Raw genomic sequence first — 24,698 nt, 5'->3', positions numbered from 1 at the left:
TCCCCTCCAACAGATGGGCCCTGCGCCTCAGGGCCCTGTGTTATTTCTGTGGAGGGGTGCCTTCTTCTCTTTCTCCCACTAGGGCGCAGAGGCTCAGAGACCTCCATGTCATCAGAGGCCTCCGCACCCTCCTTTTTAGTCACCCTGGGCCTGAGCCCAGCCCTGGGACAGGTGGATTCCATGAGAACGGGCTTTGGGCTGAGCTCAGACTCGGGTTGTTTCAATGTGTCCAGGGGACGCGCCTCTTGATGTTTCTTTTGCCTCCGTGTCTTCTTTCCACTCGGACGGACGCTCCCCTCCCCGCTGGAGGCTGTGAAAACCACAGCCTCCGGAACCGACTGAGCGGTGTCTGTTGGATGTGTGGGGGGAGTGTGAGGAGGTGCTGTGGAACGAAACAGCTGAGGTGGAGCTGGCGGCCGGGAGATTGGGGCAGTTCTTACGCCATGGGTCTAAGAGCTAAACCCACCCCAAATTGTGGGCTTGTACACCAAATATCAGCGATTCACTGAAAATATTGAATATGTATTAAAAACAAGCAAACAAACAACAGGTTAGTGGAGAGGCTGAGGTAATAGAGGAGAGGCAAAGGCAGGCTGGAAGGGATGACTTGCTTTCTGGAGGTGGTGCTCACAGTACACTTAAAACAGTCTTTGAACTTGGTCTTCTGGTTGGGGGAGTCGTCTTCACCTGGGTCAGCTGAAGCTGCCCAGGCACTATCTATCCCCTTCCGTCTGTTTAGCTGGGCAGCTTCAGCTGACCCAGGCTTGGCAATTGGGGTGGGGAGGGAGCTTTCCTGTGTGCTTGTGCAGCAGCACAGATTCCTGTTGAATTGGCAGCCCCACCCCTTGTTGTTCCAGCCACTTGTTCCTCCCCCAACAGTCCAAAGTAAATTACTGGTGTTCAGCACCCACCTCCAGACAAAGCCTTGTTTCCAAAAAATGTCTCTTTCTTCTCTTTAATGGAGATTGTTGTTGAAGTTTCACCTCTGCTTAGTTGTAGCTGCTCTCCCTTGCTCAGCGCAGCTCCTCTCTCCACCTCTGCAACCTCCAACTGTCAGCTGAGACTCGTTGCCGCAATTAGCAGTCATTCCCCAGTTTTTTGTTTTTCTTTTTTTTTCTTTCTAACCCCGTACTGTACCTGTCCTGGGGAGTGTTTGATGGGGACAGTGTAGAGGGGAGCTTTACTCTGTATCTAACACCCGTACTGTACCTGTCCTGGGGAGTGTTTGATGGGGACAGTGTAGAGGGAGCTTTACTCTGTATCTAACCCCCGTGCTGTACCTGTCCTGGGGAGTGTTTGATGGGGACAGTGTAGAGGGGAGCTTTACTCTGTATCTAACACCCGTGCTGTACCTGTCCTGGGGAGTGTTTGATGGGGACAGTGTAGAGGGAGCTTTACTCTGTATCTAACCCCCGTGCTGTACCTGTCCTGGGGAGTGTTTGATGGGGACAGTGTAGAGGGAGCTTTACTCTGTATCTAACCCCCGTGCTGTACCTGTCCTGGGGAGTGTTTGATGGGGGACAGTGTAGAGGGAGCTTTACTCTGTATCTAACCCCCGTACTGTACCTGTCCTGGGAGTGTTTGATGGGGACAGTGTAGAGGGAGCTTTACTCTGTATCTAACCCCCGTGCTGTACCTGTCCTGGGAGTGTTTGATGGGGACAGTGTAGAGGGAGCTTTACTCTGTATCTAACCCCCGTGCTGTACCTGTCCTGGGGAGTGTTTGATGGGGACAGTGTAGAGGGAGCTTTACTCTGTATCTAACCCCGTACTGTACCTGTCCTGGGGAGTGTTTGATGGGGACAGTGTAGAGGGAGCTCCCACGTGCTGAATGACCTGATTAGCGGTTGCAGTGATATTGTCCGGGGATAAATGTCGATTCCAGGACACGGGAGAGAACAGGGTCTCCGGTGTAATAAAGGCTGGGCAGTCCTGTGTCGACTTACAGGTTGGGCTGCAGTTAACGAAGCTCACTTCTCATTCCAGGAAGGCGCTGTTTTCCCCCACACACACACCACCACCCCCCCCACCCCCACCCCCCCCAACCCCCGGAGGTGCGTTCGACGTCGCTCGTCCAGGAGGAAAAGCGGGAGAAGTCGTGGCGTTTCCCGGCGAAACAGCCTGCGCTCCGCCTGACACCGCACTTCCTGCAGGTAAGGGTCCACCGCTAATTGTTACAATGTGTTTTCCACCATGTTTCTTAATGACGTGTATGAATGAATAGAGCATTGCGTGAGCAGTCTTGTGGTTGACGGATGGTTATGTGAGAAAGAATCTTGCATTTCTGCAGCGCCTTTCGCAACCTGAGGATGTCCCTCCCGAAGCGCGACCCACCCTACGAAAGCCGTTTGAGGTGTTGTCACTGCTGTAATGTAGGAGATGCAGCAGCCAGCTTGCAGAAGCAAAAATGAGGACATGACTGTTTGTTTGTGAGTGATGTTAGTTGAGAGATAAATATTGCCCCAGAGCAGTGAACTCCCCCACCGCCCTCCTGACCTGCTCACGCCCTCCCCTTCCAGTCGTGGCTGTGCGATCTTTTACATCCACTTGAGAGAGCGGTGAGTCTCGGGTTAAATATCTCATCGAAAGGAAGCACCTCCAACTTCGCAGCACTCCCTCATTAATGCCTCTCCGACAGTGCAGCACTCCCTCAGTACTGACCCTCCGACAGCGCGGCGCTCCCTCAGTACTGACCCTCCGACAGTGTGGCCCTCCCTCAGTACTGACCCTCCGTCAGTGCAGCACTCCCTCAGTACTGACCCTCCGACAGTGCGGCACTCCCTCAGTACTGACCCTCCGACAGTGCGGCACTCCCTCAGTACTGACCCTCCGACAGTGCGGCGCTCCCTCAGTACTGACCCTCCGACAGTGTGGTCCTCCCTCAGTACTGACCCTCCGTCAGTGCGGCGCTCCCTCAGTACTGACCCTCCGACAGTGTGGCACTCCCTCAGTACTGACCCTCCGACAGTGCGCCGCTCACTCAGTACTGACCCTCCGTCAGTGCGGCGCTCCCTCAGTACTGACCCTCCCACAGTGCGGCACACCCTCAGCACTGACCCTCCGTCAGTGCGGCGCTCCCTCAGTACTGACCCTCCGTCAGTGCGGCGCTCCCTCAGTACTGACCCTCCGACAGTGCGGCGCTCCCTCAGCACTGACCCTCCGTCAGTGCGGCGCTCCCTCAGTACTGACCCTCCGTCGGTGCGGCGCTCCCTCAGTACTGACCCTCCCACAGTGCGGCGCTCCCTCAGTACTGACCCTCCGACAGTGCGGCGCTCCCTCAGTACTGACCCTCTGACAGTGCGGCGCTCCCTCAGTACTGACCCTCCGACAGTGAGGCACTCCCTCAGTACTGACCCTCCGACAGTGTGGCCCTCCCTCAGTACTGACCCTCCGACAGTGTGGCCCTCCCTCAGTACTGACCCTCCGACAGTGTGGCCCTCCCTCAGTACTGACCCTCCGACTGTGTGGCCCTCCCTCAGTACTGACCCTCCGACAGTGCGGCGCTTCCTCAGTACTGACCCTCCCACAGTGCGGCACTCCCTCAGCACTGACCCTCCGTCAGTGCGGCGCTCCCTCAGTACTGACCCTCCGACAGTGTGGCACTCCCTCAGTACTGACCCTCCGACAGTGCGCCGCTCACTCAGTACTGACCCTCCGTCAGTGCGGCGCTCCCTCAGTACTGACCCTCCCACAGTGCGGCACTCCCTCAGCACTGACCCTCCGACAGTGCGGCGCTCCCTCAGTACTAACCCTCTGACAGTGCGGCTCTCCCTCAGTACTGACCCTCCGACAGTGCGGCGCTCCCTCAGTACTGACCCTCCGACAGTGCGGCGCTCCCTCAGTACTGACCCTCCGACAGTGCGGCGCTCCCTCAGTATTGACCCTCCGACAGTGCAGCACTCCCTCAGTACTGACCCTCCGACAGTGCGGCGCTCCCTCAGTACTGACCCTCCGACAGTGCGGAGCTCCCTCAGTACTGACCCTCCGACAGTGACGCGCTCCGTCAGTACTGACCCTCCGACAGTGCGGTGCTCCCTCAGTACTGACCCTCCGACAGTGCGGCACTCCCTCAGTACTGACCCTCCGACAGTGCGGTGCTCCCTCAGTACTGACCCTCCGACAGTGCGGTGCTCCCTCAGTACTGACCCTCCGACAGTGCGGCGCTCCCTTAGTACTGACCCTCCGACAGTGCGGCGCTCCCTCTGTACTGGACTTGAAGTGTCAGCTTGATTTCTATGCTCGAGTCTCAGGAGCAGGGCACCGTGAGGGGTTACTGTACTCTTCACCGTGCTGGCTGTTGTACAGGCGATGGGTTATTGTAAGTGTTGTACAAACGAGGGGTTACTGTACTGTCCGCCCTGCTGGGTGTTTTACAGGCGAGGGGTTATTGTACTGTAATGAAGATAAAAAATGCTGGAAATACTCTGCAGATCTGGCAGCATTTGTGGAGAGAGAAGCAGAGTTAACGTTTCAGGTCAGTGACCCTTCAGAACTGGCATTTTTAGAAATGTAAGAGGTTATTTTTTTATTTATTTAGAGATACAGCACTGAAACAGGCCCTTCGGCCCACCAAGTCTGTGCCGACCATCAACCACCCATTTATACTAATCCTACATTAATCTCATATTCCTACCACATCCCCACCTTCCCTCAATTCCCCTACCACCTACCTATACTAGGGGCAATTTATAATGGCCAATTTACCTGTCAACCTGCAAGTCTTTGGCATAAGCAAGTAAAGCGGGGGTGGGGCAAGAGATAACAAAGGAGAAGGTGTAGATAGGACAAGGTCACAGAATAGCTGACCAGAAGGTCATGGAGCAAAGGCAAACAATATGTCAATGGTGAGTTGAAAGACACAAAGCATTAGTACAGATAGGGTGTTAATGGACTGAAAATTGAACAGCTGCAAGTACAAACATGAAAAAAAAAACAGTGAGTAAGCAAACTGAACAAACTAAGATGAAATAAAATAAAATAAACACACAAAAATATAAAAAAAGGAAAAAGGAAAAAAACTAAAAATAAAAGTAAAATGCAGGGCCCGTCATTCTCTGAAATTATTGAATTCAATGTTCAGTCTGGCAGGCTGTAGTGTGCCTAATCGGTAAATGAGATGCTGTTCCTCGAGCTTGCGTTGATGTTCACTGGAACACTGCAGCAATCCCAGGACAGAGATGTGAGCATGAGAGCAGGGGGGAGTGTTGAAATGGCAAGCAAACGGAAGCTCGGGGCCCTGCTTGTGGACTGAGCGGAGATGTTCCGCAAAGCGGTCACCCAGTCTGCGTTTGGTCTCTCCAGTGTAGAGGAGATCACATTGTGAGCAGCGAATACAGTATACTACATTGAAAGAAGTACAAGTAAATCGCTGCTTCACCTGAAAGGAGTGTTTGGGGCCTGGGATAGTGAAGAGAGAGGAGGTAAATGGGCAGGTGTTACACCTCCTGCGATTGCAGGGGAAGGTACCATGGGAAGGGGACAAGGTGGTGGGGGTAATGGAGGAGTGGACCAGGGTGTCGCGGAGGGACCGATCCCTTCGGAATGCTGACATGGGGAAGGGAGGGGAAGATGTGTTTGGTAGTGGCATCACGCTGGAGGTGGCGGAAATGGCGGAGGATGATCCTTTGGATATGGAGGCTGATGGGGTGGAAAGCGAGGACAAGGGAAACCCTGTTGCGGTTCTGGGAGGGAGGGGAAGGGGTGAGGGTAGTGGTGCAGGAAATGGGCGGACACGGTTGAGGGCCCTGTCAACCACCGTGGGGGGGAATCCTCGGTTGAGGAAAAAGGAAGACATATCAGAAGAGCTGTTGTGGAAGGTAGCATCATCAGAGCAGATGTGTCGGAGATGGAGAAACTGGGATAATGGAATGGAGTCCTTACAGGAGGTAGGGTGTGAAGAAGTGTAGTCAAGGTAGCTGTGGGAGTCAGTGGGTTTATAATGGATATTAGTAGACATCCTATCACCAGAGATAGAGACAGTAGTCGAGGAAGGGAAGGGAAGTTTCGGAGATGGACCATGTAAAGGTGAGAGAAGGGTGGAAATTAGAAGCAAAGTTGATAAAGTTTTCCAGTTTGGGGCGGGAGCAGGAAACGACACCGATACAGTCATCAATGTACCGGAAAAAGAGTTGGGGGAGGGTCCTGAGTAGGACTGGAACAAGAAATGTTTGACATATCCAACAAAAAGACAGGCATAACTAGGGCCCATGCGGGTACCCATAGCAACACCTTTTACTTGGAGGAAGTAAGTGGAGATTGAAGGAGATGTTGTTCAATGTGAGAACAAGTTCAGCCAAGTGGAGGAGGGTGGTGGTGGATGGGGACTGGTTGGGCCTCTGCTCAAGGAAGAAGTAGAGATCCCTAAAACTGTCCTGGTGGGGGATGGAGGTGTAGAGAGATTGGACGTTCGTAGTGTACTGTACACCGTGCTGGATGCTGTACAAGCAAGGGGTTATTGTACTGTACACTGTGAAGAGTGTTGCACAGGCGAGGGGTTATTGTACTGTACACTGTGCTGGCTGTTGTACAAGCAAGGGGTTATTGTACTGTACACTGTGCTGGATGTTGTACAAGCAAGGGGTTATTGTACTGCACACCGTGCTGGATGTTGTACAGGCGAGGGGTTATTGTACTGTACACTGTGATGAGTGTTGTACAAGCAAGGGGTTATTGTACTGTACACTGTGCTGGCTGTTGTACAAGCAAGGGGTTATTGTACTGTACACTGTGCTGGATGTTGTACAAGCAAGGGGTTATTGTACTGCACACCGTGCTGGATGTTGTAGAGGCGAGGGGTTATTTTACTGTACACTGTGATGAGTGTTGTACAGGCGAGGGGTTATTGTATTGCACACCGTGCTGATTGTTGTACAGGCGAGGGGTTATTGTACTGTACACTGTGATGAGTGTTGTAGAGGTGAGGGGTTATTGTTCTGTACGTGGTGCTGAGTAGAGTACAGGCGTGGGGTTATTGTACTGTACATGGTGCAGAGTAGAGTACAGGTGAGGGGTTATTGTACTGTACATGGTGCAGAGTAGAGTATGGGGAGGGGTTATTGTACTGTACATGGTGCTGGGTAGACACAGGCGAGGGGTTGTTGTACTTTACATGGTGCTGCGCAGAGTACAGGCGAGGGGTTATTCTACTGTACATGGTGCTGAGTAGAGTACGGGTGAGGGGTTATTGTACTGTACATGGTTCTGAGTAGAGAACAGGCGAGGGGTTATTGTACTGTACATGGTGCTGAGTAGAGTACAGGCGAGGGGTTATTGTACTGCACATGGAGCTGAGAAGAGTACAGGCGAGGGGTTATTGTACTGTACATGGTGCTGAGTAGAGTACGGGGAGGGGTTATTTTAATGTACATGGTGCTGAGAAGAGTACAGGTGAGGGGTTATTGTACTGTACATGGTGCTGAGTAGAGTACAGGCGAGGGGTTATTGTACTGTACATGGTGCAGAGTAGAGTACAGGCGAGGGGTTATTGTACTGTACATGGTGCTGAGTAGATTACAGGCGAGGGGTTATTGTACTGGACATGGTGCTGGATAGAGTACGGGGAGGGGTTATTGTACTGTACATGGTGCTGGGTAAAGTACGGGGAGGGGTTATTGTACTGTACATGGTGCTGAGTAGATTACAGGCGAGGGGTTGTACTGTATATGGTGCAGGGTAGATTACAGGTGAGGGATTTTTGTACTGTGCATGGTTCTGAGTAGAGTACAGGTGAGGGGTTATTCTACTGTACATGGTGCTGAGTAGAGTACAGGCGAGGGGTTATTGTACTGCACATTGAGCTGAGAAGAGTACAGGCGAGGGGTTATTGTACTGTACATGGTGCTGAGTAGAGTATGGGGAGGGGTTATTGTAATGTACATGGTGCTGAGAAGAGTACAGGTGAGGGGTTATTGTACTGTACATGGTGCTGAGAAGAGTACAGGCGAGGGGTTATTGTACTGTACATGGTGCTGAGTAGAGTATGGGGAGGGGTTATTGTACTGTACATGGTGCTGAGAAGAGTACAGGCGAGGGGTTATTGTACTGTACATGGTGCTGAGTAGAGTATGGGGAGGGGTTATTGTACTGTACATGGTGCTGAGAAGAGTACAGGTGAGGGGTTATTGTTCTGTACATGGTGCTGAGTAGAGTCCAGGCGAGGTGTTATTGCACTGTACATGGTGCGGAGTAGAGTACAGGTGAGGGATTATTGTACTGTACATGGTGCTGAGTAGAGTCCAGGCGAGGTGTTATTGCACTGTACATGGTGCGGAGTAGAGTACAGGTGAGGGATTATTGTACTGTACATGGTGCTGAGTAGAGTCCAGGCGAGGTGTTATTGCACTGTACATGGTGCGGAGTAGAGTACAGGCGAGGGGTTATTGTACTGTACATGGTGCTGAGTAGATTACCGGTGAGGGGTTATTGTACTGTACATGGTGCTGAGTAGAGTATAGGCGAGGGGTTATTGTACAGTACATGGTGCAGAGTAGAGTACAGGCAAGGGGTTATTGTACTGTACATGGTGCAGCGTAGAGTACGGGGAGGGGTTATTGTACTGTAAATGGTGCAGAGTAGAGTACGGGGAGGGGTTATTGTACTGTACGTGGTGCAGCGTAGAGTACAGGGAGGGGTTATTGTACTGTGCATGGTGCTGGGTAGAGTACGGGGAGGGGTTATTGTACTGCACATGGTGTTGGGTAGAGTACCGGCGAGGGGTTATTGTACTGTACATGGTGCAGAGTAGAGTACAGGCGAGGGGTTATTGTACTTTACATGGTGCAGAGTAGAGTACAGGCCAGGGGTTATTGTACTGTACATGGTGCTGAGTAGATTGCAGCTAAGGGGTTATTGTACTGTACATGGTGCCGAGTAGAGTACATGCGAGGGGTTTTTGTACTGTACATGGTGCTGGGGAGAGTACGGGGAGGGGTTATTGTTCTGTACATGGTGCTGGGTAGAGTACGGGGAGGGGTTATTGAACTGTACATGGTGCTGGGTAGAGTACGGGGAGGGGTTATTGTACTGTACATGGTGCTGAGTAGAGTACAGGCGAGGGGTTTTTGTACTGTACATGGTGCAGAGTAGAGTACGGGGAGGGGTTATTGTACTGTACGTGGTGCAGCGTAGAGTACAGGGAGGGGTTATTGTACTGTAAATGGTGCTGGGTAAAGTACGGGGAGGGGTTATTGTACTGTACATGGTGCTGAGTAGATTACAGGCGAGGGGTTGTTGTACTGTACATGGTGCTGAGTAGATTACAGGCGAGGGGTTGTTGTACTGTATATGGTGCAGGGTAGATTACAGGTGAGGGATTTTTGTACTGTGCATGGTTCTGAGTAGAGTACAGGTGAGGGGTTATTCTACTGTACATGGTGCTGAGTAGAGGACAGGCGAGGGGTTATTGTACTGCACATTGAGCTGAGAAGAGTACAGGCGAGGGGTTATTGTACTGTACATGGTGCTGAGTAGAGTACGGGGAGGGGTTATTGTAATATACATGGTGCTGAGAAGAGTACAGGTGAGGGGTTATTGTACTGTACATGGTGCTGAGTAGAGTATAGGCGAGGGGTTATTGTACTGTACGTGGTGCAGCGTAGAGTACAGGGAGGGGTTATTGTACTGTACATGGTGCTGGGTAGAGTATGGGGAGGGGTTATTGTCCTGTACATGGTGCAGAGTAGAGTACAGGGAGGGGTTATTGTACTGTACATGGTGCAGAGTAGAGTACGGGGAGGGGTTATTGTACTGTACATGGTGCAGAGTAGAGTACAGGGAGGGGTTATTGTACTGTACGTGGTGCAGAGTAGAGTACGGGGAGGGGTTATTGTACTGTACGTGGTGCAGCGTAGAGTACAGGGAGGGGTTATTGTACTGTACATGGTGCAGAGTAGAGTACGGGGAGGGGTTATTGTACTGTACATGGTGCAGAGTAGAGTACAGGCGAGTGGTTATTGTACTGCACATGGTGCTGATTAGAGTACAGGCGAGGGGTTATTGTACTGTACATGGTGCTGAGTAGATTACAGGCGAGGGGTTATTGTACTGTACATGGTGCTGAGTAGAGTACAGGCGAGGGGTTTTTGTACTGTTCATGGTGCTGAGTAGAGTACAGGCGAGGGGTTATTCTACTGTATCTGGTGCAGAGTAGATTACAGGTGAGGGGTTATTATACTGTACATGGTGCTGAGTAGAGTACAGGCAAGGGGTTATTGTACTGTACATGGTGCAGAGTAGAGTACAGGCCAGGGGTTATTGTACTGTACATGGTGCTGAGTAGATTACAGGCGAGGGGTTATTGTACTGTACATGGTGCTGAGTAGAGTACAGGCGAGGGGTTTTTGTACTGTTCATGGTGCTGAGTAGAGTACAGGCGAGGGGTTATTCTACTGTATCTGGTGCAGAGTAGATTACAGGTGAGGGGTTATTATACTGTACATGGTGCTGAGTAGATTGCAGCTGAGGGGTTATTATACTGTACATGGTGCTGAGTAGATTGCAGCTGAGGGGTTATTGTACTGTACATGGTGCTGGGTAGAGTACATGCGAGGGGTTTTTGTACTGTACATGGTGCAGAGTAGAGTACATGCGAGGGGTTTTTGTACTGTACATGGTGCTGGAGAGAGTACGGGGAGGGGTTATTGTACTGTACATGGTGCTGGGTAGAGTACGGGGAGGGGTTATTGTACTGTACATGGTGCTGAGTAGAGTACAGGCGAGGGGTTTTTGTACTGTACATGGTGCAGAGTAGATTACAGGCGAGGGGTTGTTGTACTGTACATGGTGCTGAGTAGATTACAGGCGAGGGGTTGTTGTACTGTATATGGTGCAGGGTAGATTACAGGTGAGGGATTTTTGTACTGTGCATGGTTCTGAGTAGAGTACAGGTGAGGGGTTATTCTACTGTACATGGTGCTGAGTAGAGTACAGGCGAGGGGTTATTGTACTGCACATTGAGCTGAGAAGAGTACAGGCGAGGGGTTATTGTACTGTACATGGTGCTGAGTAGAGTACAGGCGAGGGGTTATTGTACTGCACATTGAGCTGAGAAGAGTACAGGCGAGGGGTTATTGTACTGTACATGGTGCTGAGTAGAGTACGGGGAGGGGATATTGTACTGTACATGGTTCTGAGTAGATTACAGGTGAGGGGTTATTGTACTGTACCTGGTGCTGAGTAGATTACAGGTGAGGGGTTATTGTACTGTACATGGTGCGGAGTAGAGTACAGGTGAGGGGTTATTGTACTGTACCTGGTGCTGAGTAGATTACAGGTGAGGGGTTATTGTACTGTACATGGTGCTGAGTAGAGTATAGGCGAGGGGTTATTGTACTGTACGTGGTGCAGCGTAGAGTACAGGGAGGGGTTATTGTACTGTACGTGGTGCTGAGTAGATTACAGGCGAGGGGTTATTGCACTGTACATGGTGCGGAGTAGAGTACAGGTGAGGGGTTATTGTACTGTACCTGGTGCTGAGTAGATTACAGGTGAGGGGTTATTGTACTGTACATGGTGCTGAGTAGAGTATAGGCGAGGGGTTATTGTACTGTACGTGGTGCAGCGTAGAGTACAGGGAGGGGTTATTGTACTGTACATGGTGCTGGGTAGAGTACGGGGAGGGGTTATTGTACTGTACATGGTGCAGAGTAGAGTACGGGGAGGGGTTATTGTACTGTACATGGTGCAGCGTAGAGTACAGGGAGGGGTTATTGTACTGTACATGGTGCTGGGTAGAGTACGGGGAGAGGTTATTGTACTGTACATGGTGCTGGGTAGATTATAGGCGAGCGGTTATTCTACTGTACATGGTGCTGAGTAGATTATAGGAGAGGGGTTATTGTACTGTGCATGGTGCTGGGTAGAGTACGGGGAGGGGTTATTGTACTGTACATGGTGTTGGGTAGAGTACGGGGAGGGGTTATTGTACTGTACATGGTGTTGGGTAGAGTACGGGGAGGGGTTATTGTACTGTACATGGTGCAGCGTAGAGTACAGGCGAGGGGTTATTGTACTGTACATGGTGCAGAGTAGAGTACAGGCCAGGGGTTATTGTACTGTCCATGGTGCTGGGTAGAGCCAGGGGAGTGGTTATTATACTGTACATGGTGCAGAGTTGAATACAGGCGAGTGGTTATTGTACTGCACATGGTGCTGAGTAGAGTATAGGCGAGGGGTTATTGTACTGTACATGGTGCAGAGTAGAGTACAGGCGAGGGGTTATTGTACTGTACATGGTGCAGTGTAGAGTACAGGCCAGGGGTTATTGTACTGTCCATGGTGCTGGGTAGAGCCAGGGGAGTGGTTATTATACTGTACATGGTGCAGAGTTGAATACAGGCGAGTGGTTATTGTACTGCACATGGTGCAGCGTAGAGTACAGGCGAGGGGTTATTGTACTGTACATGGTGCAGAGTAGAGTACAGGCCAGGGGTTATTGTACTGTCCATGGTGCTGGGTAGAGCCAGGGGAGTGGTTATTATACTGTACATGGTGCAGAGTTGAATACAGGCGAGGGGTTATTGTACTGTACATGGTGCTGAGTAGAGTATAGGCGAGGGGTTATTGTACTGTACATGGTGCAGTGTATTGTACGGGGAGGGGTTATTGTCCAGTACATGGTGCTGGCTAGAGTACAGGCGAGTGGTTATTGTACTATACATGGTGCTGAGTAGAGTACAGGCGGGGGGTTATTGTACTGTACATGGTGCTGAGTAGAGTACAGGCGAGAGGTTATTGTACTGTACGTGGTGCTGAGTAGATTACAGGCGAGGGGTTATTGTACTGTACATGGTGCTGAGTAGATTACAGGCGAGGGGTTATTGTACTGTACATGGTGCTGAGTAGAGTACAGGCGAGGGGTTATTGTACTGTACATGGTGCTGAGTAGAGTACAGGCGGGGGGTTATTGTACTGTACATGGTGCTGAGTAGAGTACAGGCGAGAGGTTATTGTACTGTACGTGGTGCTGAGTAGATTACAGGCGAGGGGTTATTGTACTGTACATGGTGCTGAGTAGATTACAGGCGAGGGGTTATTGTACTGTACATGGTGCTGAGTAGAGTACAGGCGAGGGGTTATTGTACTGTACATGGTGCTGAGTAGATTGCAGGCGAGGGGTTATTGTACTGTACATGGTGCTGAGTAGAGTACAGGCGAGGGGTTATTGTACTGTACATGGTGCTGGGTAGAGTACAGGCGAGGGGTTATTGTACTGTACATGGTGCAGAGTAGTGTACGGGGAGGGGTTATTGTCCAGTACATGGTGCTGGGTAGAGTACAGGCGAGGGGTTATTGTACTGTACCTGGTGCTGGCTAGAGTACAGGCGAGTGGTTATTGTACTGTACATGGTGCTGAGTAGAGTACAGGCGGGGGGTTATTGTACTGTACATGGTGCTGAGTAGAGTACAGGCGAGAGGTTATTGTACTGTACGTGGTGCTGAGTAGATTACAGGCGAGGGGTTATTGTACTGTACATGGTGCTGAGTAGATTACAGGCGAGGGGTTATTGTACTGTACATGGTGCTGAGTAGAGTACAGGCGAGGGGTTATTGTACTGTACATGGTGCTGAGTAGAGTACAGGCGGGGGGTTATTGTACTGTACATGGTGCTGAGTAGAGTACAGGCGAGAGGTTATTGTACTGTACGTGGTGCTGAGTAGATTACAGGCGAGGGGTTATTGTACTGTACATGGTGCTGAGTAGATTACAGGCGAGGGGTTATTGTACTGTACATGGTGCTGAGTAGAGTACAGGCGAGGGGTTTTTGTACTGTACATGGTGCTGAGTAGATTGCAGGCGAGGGGTTATTGTACTGTACATGGTGCTGAGTAGATTACAGGCGAGGGGTTATTGTACTGTACAAGGTGCAGAGTAGAGTACAGGCGAGGGGTTTTTGTACTGTTCATGGTGCTGAGTAGATTACAGGGAGGGGTTATTGTACTGTACATGGTGCAGAGTAGAGTACAGGCGAGGGGTTTTTGTACTGTTCATGGTGCTGAGTAGATTACAGGGAGGGGTTATTGTACTGTACATGGTGCTGAGTAGATTACAGGTCAGGGGTTATTGTACTGTACATGGTGCAGAGTAGAGTTCAGCTGAGGTGTTATTGTACTGTGCATGGTGCTGAGTAGAGTACGGGGAGGGGTTATTGTACTGTGCATGGTGCAGAGGAGAGTACAGGCGAGGGGTTATTGTACTGTACATGGTGCAGAGTAGAGTACGGGGAGGGGTTATCGTACTGTACATGGTGCAGAGGAGAGTACAGGCGAGGGGTTATTGTACAGTACATGGTGCTGAGTAGAGTACGGGGAGGGGTTTTTGTACTGTTCATGGTGCTGAGTAGATTACAGGCGAGGGGTTATTGTACTGTACATGGTGCAGCGTAGATTACAGGTCAGGGGTTATTGTACTGTACATGGTGCTGGGTGGAGTACAGGCGAGGGGTTATTGTACTGTACATGGTGCTGGGTAGATTACAGTGGAGGGGTTATTGTACTGTACATGGTGCAGAGGAGAGTACAGGCGAGGGGTTATTGTAGTTTACATGGTGCAGAGTAGAGTTCAGGTGAGGGGTTATTGTACTGAACATGGTGCTGTGTAGATTACAGGCGAGGGGTTATTGTACTGTACATTGTGCTGTGTAGATTACAGGTGAGGGGTGATTGTACTGTACATTGTGCTGTGTAGATTATAGGCGAGGCGTTATTGTACTGTACATGGTGCCGAGTAGAGTACATGCGAGGGGTTTTTGTACTGTACATTGTGCTGGGGAGAGTACAGGGAGGGGTTATTGTACTGTACATGGTGCAGAGTAGAGTACAGGGAGGGGTTATTGTACTGTACAAGGTGCTGGGTAGAGTACGGGGAGGGGTTATTGTACTGTACATGGTGCTGGGTCGAGTACGGGGAGGGGTTATTGTACTGTTCATGGTGCAGAGTAGAGTACAGGTCAGGGGTTATTGTACTGTACATGGTGCTGAGTAGAGTTCAGGCGAGGGGTTATTGTACTGTACATGGTGCTGAGTAGAGTACAGGTCAGGGGTTATTGTACTGTACATGGTGCTGAGTAAAGTACAGGTCAGGGGTTATTGTACTGTACATGGTGCTGAGTAGAGTTCAGGCGAGGGGTTATTGTAGTCTACATGGTGCAGAGTAGAGTACAGGTCAGGGGTTATTGTACTGTACATGGTGCTGAGTAGAGTTCAGGCGAGGGGTTATTGTACTGTACATGGTGCTGAGTAGAGTACAGGTCAGGGGTTATTGTACTGTACATGGTGCTGAGTAGAGTTCAGGTGAGGGGTTATTGTACTGTACATGGTGCAGAGTAGAGTTCAGGTGAGGGGCTTTTGTACTGTACGTGGTGCAGAGTAGAGTACAGGCGAGTGGTTATTGTACTGCACATGGTGCTGATTAGAGTACAGGCGAGGGGTTATTGTACTGTACATGGTGCAGAGTAGAGTACAGGCGAGTGGTTATTGTACTGCACATGGTGCTGATTAGAGTACAGGCGAGGGGTTATTGTACTGAACATGGTGCAGAGTAGATTACAGGCGAGGGGTTATTGTACTGTACATGGTGCAGAGTAGATTACAGGCGAGGGGTTATTGTACTGTACATGGTGCAGAGTAGAGTACAGGCGAGTGGTTATTGTACTGAACATGGTGCAGAGTAGATTACAGGCGAGGGGTTATTGTACTGTACATGGTGCAGAGTAGAGTACAGGCGAGTGGTTATTGTACTGCACATGGTGCTGATTGGAGTACAGGCGAGGGGTTATTGTACTGAACATGGTGCAGAGTAGATTACAGGCGAGGGGTTATTGTACTGTACATGGTGCAGAGTAGATTACAGGCGAGTGGTTATTGTACTGCACATGGTGCTGATTAGAGTACAGGCGAGGGGTTATTGTACTGTACATCGTGCTGGGTAGAGTACAGGCGAGGGGTTATTGTACTGTACATTGTGCTGGGTAGAGTACAGGCGAGGGGTTATTGGCCTGTATGTTGTCGAAGATTTGGTATTTCTGTTGTCATCGCCTGTCTGCCTTTAATGGTCGGATTGTACCACTTGCCAATCTGATAGGCATTCTTCTGGAAATACTTTCAAAATAAGTGGCAGGGCTATTTTTGGAGTCACTTGGTGCTCTCTGAATTGCTCAAGGTCATGTCCAGACATTTCAGACGATGAAGAAAGTTATGTGTGAACCATGTGACAGCTCGGCCTGATGGCCCACTTTTGAGTCTTGCAGGCGTGCTTTGACATCAGTGTGTGCTGACTCATTAGTCCCCTGCCGCATGTGGACGAACCTAACCAGTTAGATCAAAAAAAGATGATTCACTTGCAAAAGTATTTTGGAATATTTCCTAGAAATAAGCAGAAGTTAGGAAAAAAAAACAGCAGCCCGTCCGTTTCTGAAAAGTCTCTTCAGCTGACTTTGAAAGTGATCCCACATTTGATTCTGAGAAGATCATTCAGACCTTTCCAGCAGTGTCACAGTGAGTCAGAGGCTCGTGGGCAGCGTTGCCTCTCGGCCGTGTGGCGATCCGAAGGTTCCTGCGCAGGTTGCGGACGGGTCAGCCCTTTTAACCGATCACGTGATGCGCATACCCTTTAGGGCTGCAGCACACTTAAACGAATCACCCGTACGCTCCAAAAAAAAATTCCAGGGAGCGCAGGTCGAGGTTTCGAGCCCCCAGTCCAGAGACTTGAGCCCCGTAATCCCAGCCTGACACGACCCCTGGTGTCAGTACTGAGGGAGCGCCGCGCCGTCGGAGGGTCAGTACTGAGGGAGCGCCGCACTGTCGGAGGGTCAATACTGAGGGAGCGCTGCACTGTCGGAGGGTCAGTACTGGGGGAGTGCCGCACTGTCGGAGGGTCAATACTGAGGGAGCGCTGCACTGTCGGAGGGTCAGGACTGAGGGAGCGCCGCACTGTCGGAGGGTCAGTACTGAGGGAGCGCCGCACTGTCGGAGGGTCAGTACTGAGGGAGCGCCGCACTGTCGGAGGGTCAGTACTGAGGGAGTGCCGCCCTGTCGGAGGGTCAGTACTGAGGGAGCGCCGCACTGTCGGAGGGTCAGTACTGAGGGAGAGCCGCACTGTTGGAGGGTCAGTACCGAGGGAGTGTCGCACTGCCGGAGGGTCAGTGCTGAGGAAGCGCCGCACTGTCGGAGGGTCAGTACTGAGGGAGCGCCACACTGTCGGAGGGTCAGTACTGAGGGAGCGCCACACTGTCGGAGGGTCAGTACTGAGGGAGTGCCGCACTGTCGGAGGGTCAGTACTGAGGGAGCGCCGCACTGTCGGAGGGTCAGTACTGAGGGAGTGCCGCCCTGTCGGAGGGTCAGTACTGAGGGAGCGCCGCCCTGTCGGAGGGTCAGTACTGAGGGAGCGCCGCACTGTCGGAGGGTCAGTACTGAGGGAGTGCCGCCCTGTCGGAGGGTCAGTACTGAGGGAGCGCCGCACTGTCGGAGGGTCAGTACTGAGGGAGCTCCGCACTGTCGGAGGGACCGTCTTTCAGGAAGAGACGTTAAACCCGAGGCCCCCCATATGCCCCCTCAGGTGGATGTAAAAGAGCCCACGGCCACTATCGGAAGATGAATAGGACAGCGAGGGGGTGTGGGTGGTGGGAAGTTCTCCTCAGTGTCTTGGGGCCGATATCTATCCCTCGACAAACACCCAGCTGGATTTCCAGCATTTTCTGCTTCGATTTCAAATTTCCAACATCTGCAGCGTTTTGCTTTTGTAACACTCAACCGAGAATCTTTGGCCATTATTATGCCATACTGTGGGATCTTGCTGTGTGCCAATCGGCTGCCGTGTTGTCCCGTTCGCAGCGCTGACTGCACTGACTGCGCCGCACTTCGGGATGTATTGAGGTTGTGAAAGGCGCCGGGCGAATGCAGCACCTTGCCTCCTTTGTGCCGCGGGAGGCTCTGCTCATGACAACAGGAGCTGTTGGATAGCTGACGGCTGATTGCATGATCACAGGACCCTGCAGGAAGGTTCCTGACGTGTCACTGACAGAGCTGGTGCAGGGAGGATGTGGGGGCAGAACCTGACAGCTGAGTCGAGCCGCCCACGGAAACCACAGCGCAGACGGACCACTCAGCTGACAGAGCAGAGACAGGCGACAGCGTCCCCCTGTGCTCACTGACCTACTTTCTTTCCCTGACGAGCAATGCTTCGATTTTAAAATGTTTATCATTGTTTTCAAATCAACCCCAAGGCCTCAATTCCCATCCCTATCTCTGTAACCTCCTCCAGCCCCTACAACCCTCCCTATCTCTGTAACCTCCTCCAGCCCCTACAACCCTCCCTATCTCTGTAACCTCCTCCAGCCCCTACAACCTTCCCTATCTCTGTAACCTCCCCCAGCCTCTACAACCCTCCCTATCTCTGTAACCTCCTCCAGCCCCTACAACCTTCCCTATCTCTGTAACCTCCTCCAGCCCCTACAACCCTCCCTATCTCTGTAACCCCCTTCAGCTCCTACAACCCTCCCTATCTCTGTAACCTCCTCCAGCCTCTACAACCCTCCCTATCTCTGTAACCCCCTTCAGCTCCTACAACCCTCCCTATCTCTGTAACCTCCCCCAGCCCCTACAACCCTCCCTCTCTCTGTAACCTCCTCCAGCCCCTACAACCGTCCCTCTCTGTAACCTCCTCCAGCCCCTACAACCCTCCCTATCTCTGTAACCTCCCCCAGCCCCTACAACCCTCCCTATCTCTGTAACCTCCCCCAGCCCCTACAACCCTCCCTATCTCTGTAACCTCCTCCAGCTCCTACAACCCTCCCTATCTCTGTAACCTCCTCTAGTTCCTACAACCCTCCCTATCTCTGTAATCTCCTCCAGCCCCTACTACCCTCCGTATCTCTGTCACCTCCTCCAGTTGCTACAACCCTCCCTATCTCTGTAACCTGCTCCAGCCCCTTCAACCCTCCCTATCTCTGTAACCTCCTCCGGCCCCTACAACCCTCCCTATCTCTGTACCTCCTCCGGCCGCTACAACCCTCCCTATCTCTGTAACCTCCTCCAGCCCCTACAACCGTCCCTCTCTGTAACCTCCTCCAGCCCCTTCAACCCTCCCTATCTCAGTAATCTCCTCCAGCCCCTACAACCCTCCCTATCTCAGTAATCTCCTCCAGCCCCTACAACCGTCCCTCTCTGTAACCTCCTCCAGCCCCTACAACCCTCCCTATCTCTGTAACCTCCTCCAGCCCCTACAACCTTCCCTATCTCTGTAACCTCCTCCAGCCCCTACAACCGTCCCTATCTCTGTAACCTCCTCCAGCCTCTACAACCTTCCCTATCTCTGTAACCTCCTCCAGCCCCTACAACCCTCCCTATCTCTGTAATCTCCTCCAGCCCCTACAACCCTCCCTATCTCTGTAACCTCCTCCAGCCCCTTACAACACTCCCTATTCTGTAACCTCCTCCAGCCCCTACTACCCTCCCTATCTCTGTAACCTCCCCCAGCCCCTACAACCCTCCCTATCTCTGTAACCTCCTCCAGCCCCTTACAACACTCCCTATCTCTGTAACCTCCTCCAGCCCCTACTACCCTCCGTATCTCTGTCACCTCCTCCAGTTGCTACAACCCTCCCTATCTCTGTAACCTCCTCCAGCCCCTACAACCCTCCCTATCTCTGTAACCTCCTCCAGCACCTGCAACCCTCCCGATCTCTGTAACCTGCTCCAGCCCCTACAACCCTCCCTATCTCTGTAACCTCCTCCAGCCCCTACAACCCTCCCTATCTCTGTACCTCCTCCAGCCCCTACAACCGTCCCTCTCTGTAACCTCCTCCAGCCCCTACAACCCTCCCTATCTCAGTAATCTCCTCCAGCCCCTACAACCCTCCCTATCTCAGTAATCTCCTCCAGCCCCTACAACTCTCCCTATCTCTGTAACCTCCTCCAGCCCCTACAACCCTCCCTATCTCAGTAATCTCCTCCAGCCCCTACAACCCTCCCTATCTCAGTAATCTCCTCCAGCCCCTACAACTCTCCCTATCTCTGTAACCTCCTCCAGCCCCTACAACCTTCCATCTCTGTAACCTCCTCCAGCCCCTACAACCCTCCCTATCTCTGTAACCTCCCCCAGCCCCTACAACCCTCCCTATCTCTGTAACCTCCTCCGGCCCCTACAACCCTCCCTATCTCTGTAACCTCCTCCGGCCCCTACAACCCTCCCTATCTCTGTAACCTCCTGCGGCCCCTACAACCCTCCCTATCTCTGTAACCTCCTCCGGCCCCTACACCCCTCCCTATCTCAGTAACCCCCTCCAGCTATGAAGAGAGACTGGATAGGCTAGGGTTGTTTTCCTTCGAGCAGAGAAGGCTGAGGGGGGACTTAATTGAGGTGTACAAAATTATGAGGGGCATTGATAGGTTAGATAGGAAGAAACTTTTTCCCTTAGCAGAGGGGTCAATAACTAGGGGGCATAGATTTAAGGTAAGGGGCAGGAGGTTTAGAGGGGATCTGAGGGAAAATGTTTTCACCCAGAGGGTGGTTGGAATCTGGAACACACTGCCTGAAGGGGTGGTAGAGGCAGGAACCCTCACAACATTTAAGAAGTATTTAGATGAGCACTTGAAAGGCTATAGCATACAAGGCTACGGGCCAAGTGTGGGGAAATGGGATTAGAATAGTTAGATGCTTGATGGCCGGCACAGACACGATGGGCCGAAGGGCCTGTTTCTGTGCTTTGTAACTCGATGAGAAATGTTGTAGGTTAGCCTCCCGGGCTGATTGAGATACTGCTGCTTAACCAGTCACCGGGCCTTGTTGTTGATTCACAGGGATTACAAGGTGAGCCTCTGCTGCCTGAATGAAACGAGCCTCTGCATCCTCCCCTGCCCTGAGCAATGGGTTCAGCCTGCCCAGCCTGACCATCAGCGGAGTGCCGTCCAGCCCGGGCGGCTCCCTGGAGCAGCACCCTCACCACGGCCAGCACCGGCCCTCGCTGGCGGGCAGCCCCGGGGAGATGCCCAGAGCAACGGGAACTGTCCGCGTCTATCTGCCCAACAAGCAACGCACGGTGGTAAGTCATACTGCCCAGCCCGGGTCGGTTAGTTACAGAGTAAAGCTCCCTCTACACTGTCCCCATCAAACACTCCCAGGACAGGGACAGCACGGGGGTTAGATACAGAGTAAAGCTCCCTCTACACTGTCCCCATCAGACACTCCCAGGACAGGTACAGTACGGGGGTTAGATACAGAGTAAAGCTCCCTCTACACTGTCCCCATCAAACACTCCCCAGGACAGGTACAGCACGGGGGGTTAGATACAGAGTAAAGCTCCCTCTACACTGTCCCCATCAAACACTCCCAGGACAGGTACAGTACGGGGGTTAGATACAGAGTAAAGCTCCCTCTACACTGTCCCCCATCAAACACTCCCCAGGACAGGTACAGCACGGGGGGTTAGATACAGAGTAAAGCTCCCTCTACACTGTCCCCCATCAAACACTCCCCAGGACAGGTACAGCACGGGGGGTTAGATACAGAGTAAAGCTCCCTCTACACTGTCCCCCATCAAACACTCCCAGGACAGGTACAGCACGGGGGTTAGATACAGAGTAAAGCTCCCTCTACACTGTCCCCATCAGACACTCCCCAGGACAGGTACAGCACGGGGGTTAGATACAGAGTAAAGCTCCCTCTACACTGTCCCCATCAGACACTCCCCAGGACAGGTACAGCACGGGGGTTAGATACAGAGTAAAGCTCCCTCTACACTGTCCCCATCAAACACTCCCCAGGACAGGTACAGTACGGGGGTTAGATACAGAGTAAAGCTCCCTCTACACTGTCCCCATCAAACACTCCCCAGGACAGGTACAGTACGGGGGTTAGATACAGAGTAAAGCTCCCTCTACACTGTCCCCATCAAACACTCCCCAGGACAGGTACAGCACAGGGGTTAGATACAGAGTAAAGCTCCCTCTACACTGTCCCCATCAAACACTCCCAGGACAGGTACAGCACGGGGGTTAGATACAGAGTAAAGCTCCCTCTACACTGTCCCCATCAGACACTCCCCAGGACAGGTACAGCACGGGGGGTTAGATACAGAGTAAAGCTCCCTCTACACTGTCCCCCATCAAACACTCCCCAGGACAGGTACAGTACGGGGGTTAGATACAGAGTAAAGCTCCCTCTACACTGTCCCCATCAAACACTCCCAGGACAGGTACAGCACGGGGTTGGCTGCTGGCTAATTGGAGTATTGACTGCTGATTGCAGCAACGAGCCTCAGCTGAGAGTGCTGGTGGCAGTTGGAGGTTGCAGAGGTGGAGAGAGGAGCTGCACTGTGCAAGGGAGAGCAGCTACCAACAAGCAGAGGAAAACTGCAACAACAGTCTCCATTAAAGAGAAGAAAGGGACATTTTGTGGAAACAAGGCTTTGTCTGGAGGTGGGTGCTGAACACCAGTAATTTACTTTGGACTGTTGGGGGAGGAACAAGTGGCTGGAACAACAGGGGGTGGGGCTGCCAATTCAACAGGAGTCTGTGCTGCTGCAAAAGCACACAGGGAAGCTCCCTCCCCACCCCAATTGCCAAACCTGGGTCAGCTGAAGCTGCCCAGCTAAACAGACGGAAGGGGATAGATAGTGCCTGGGCAGCTTCAGCTGACCCAGGTGAAGACGACTCCCCCAACCAGAAGACCGGAAAACCAACTTCAAAGACTGTTTGTTTTAAGTGTACTGTGAGCACCACCTCCAGAAAGCAAGTCATCCCTTCCAGCCTGCCTTTGCCTCTCCTCTCTTACCTCAGCCTCTCCACTAACCTGTTGTTTGTTTGTTTGTCTTTTCAAATTTTTCTGTGAATCTGTTATTTAGTATGCAAGTCCACAATTTGGGGTGGGTTTAGCTCTTGGACCCATGGCAAGCCCTTCATCACCGGTGGCGGGGCCCTCTACTACCTACGCAGCTGCAGCTTCTGTGGCTGCCCACGTGGCCCCGTCACCCTTTAAATTATTGACATGCAGCCATGGGGTGAAGAGCTATCCCCACCCCAACATGTCTATTGAGGCCTGCGTTAAGGCAATGGCCGTGGTTGTCGGCCCCTCGGCCATTGTTGCGGCCTCAAAAATGTATGGGAAGGCTGTGTTCTTTTTGAAGACCGAGCGGGCGGTGTCCCTGGCCCTGAGTAAAGGGCTCACTGTGGGGGGGACCTTCCTGCCAGTGGACCCTCTGGGGGCCACTGCGCATCGGATAGTGTTGTCCAACGTCCCACCCTTCATTCCCAGTGAGCTCCTCCTCCCCCACCTACACCATCTGGGGGAGGTGAGGTCGGGGATCACCCCAGTCCGGCTTGGTCTTCGGGAGCACAGCCTCCAACATGTCTACTCCTTCCGCCGCCAGTTATTTATGCAGCTGGCGCGGGAGGAGGACACGGAGGGCCAATTTAATGTGGAGTTCCAGGGGACGGCCTACCGCGTCTTTTGGACCTCGGACGGGGCGCGGTGCCACGTCTGCAAGGGGGTGGGGCATGTTCGGAAGAACTGCCCCAACCTCCCGGCCGCCAGCTCCACCTCGGCGGCCCAGAGTGGTTCCACAGCACCTCCTCCCACTCCCCCCGCACATCCAACAGACACCGCTCAGTCGGTTCCGGAGGCTGTGGTTTTCACAGCCTCTGGCGGGGAGGGGAGCGTCCGTCCGAGCGGAAGGAAGACGCGGGGAAAAAAGAAACATCGTGAGGCGCGTCCCCTGGACACTTTGACTCAACCCGAGCCTGAGCTCAGCCCAAAGCCCATTCCCATGGAATCCACCTGTCCCAGGGCTGGGCTCAGGCCCAGGGTGACTAAAAAAGGAAAAAAGGGTGCGGAGGCGGAGGCCTCTGATGACATGGAGGTCTCTGAGTCTCCGCGCCCAAGTGCGAAAAAGAGGAGAAGGCACCCCTCCACAGAAATAACACAGGGCCCTGAGGTGCAGGGCCCATCTGTTGGAGGGGAGCTGCCTCCTGTTTCTGGTCCTCAGGTGCCCCCTACCGCCACCACCAAGGCTGCAAAGTCCGGGCAGGTGCTCCCTATTCCTCAGGATGGAGGAGAGGGGATGGCCCTGGTACGTGAGGCCCCTCCTGAAGGAGTAAGTGGGGCCCTGCTTGTGGTGGGGGAGCCTGGGGAAACCGCCCATTCCGCCACTGCTACTGGGTCGGGTGTCCTGAATGAAGGGGAGGGCGAGGCCCCAGAGGGTCGGGCCTCCCAGCCGGAGTCCACCACCAACCAGGAGACACCCGACCCAGTTATAACTGAGAATGCTGCCCCATCTGCTGGGCCTGTGGGTGCTGGCGGAGCGGGAGATGACCTCCTCTCGCCGCCTCCAGTCTCGGCTCCGGCTGGTTTCCCGGAGTCCGGAACTTCTGTCTCCCCTGGACCACTCATTGGCCTGGGGACGGAGGTGGAGGGGGGTCCTGAAGCGCTGGTGCCCACAGGCTCTAGTTTCACAATAGAACCCAGAGAGGACTCCTCCGCCATCGATCCTGGGGGTGGGATCGTGACGGAGGCGGGACCAGCTGGCGCGGCCGGGACGTCCGCCCCACAGAGTGTGGTGGATGTGTCGGCCGCTGGCGGTGACGACCCGGAGGAGGATGGGGATTCGGTGCGGGGCACGGAGGATGATCTTGATTCCATCGCCAGTGAGGTGGTGGAGTCCCTCGTGCCTCCCACCGAATCTCCTCTCATCCCCACGGCGGAACTCCGGG

General features: G+C 52.8%; 1 protein-coding gene across 1 annotated transcript in view; it reads left to right on the top strand.

Annotated features, from left to right (window-relative positions):
• The first annotated feature begins 2,049 nt into the window (after positions 1-2,049).
• LOC137361877 (serine/threonine-protein kinase A-Raf-like) overlaps positions 2,050-24,698 on the top strand; it is a 178,592-nt gene continuing 155,943 nt past the window's right edge. Inside the window, exon 1 of the mRNA XM_068026479.1 lies at positions 2,050-2,152. The gene's annotated coding sequence lies outside the window, so the exon portion shown is untranslated. The remainder of the gene's footprint in view (positions 2,153-24,698) is intronic.

Source organism: Heterodontus francisci, unplaced genomic scaffold (genome assembly GCF_036365525.1).
Source record: "Heterodontus francisci isolate sHetFra1 unplaced genomic scaffold, sHetFra1.hap1 HAP1_SCAFFOLD_617, whole genome shotgun sequence".
NCBI classification, from domain to species: domain Eukaryota; kingdom Metazoa; phylum Chordata; class Chondrichthyes; order Heterodontiformes; family Heterodontidae; genus Heterodontus; species Heterodontus francisci.
The sequence above is the reverse complement of the archived record's forward strand: the minus strand, read 5'-3'. Positions and strand labels throughout refer to the sequence as shown.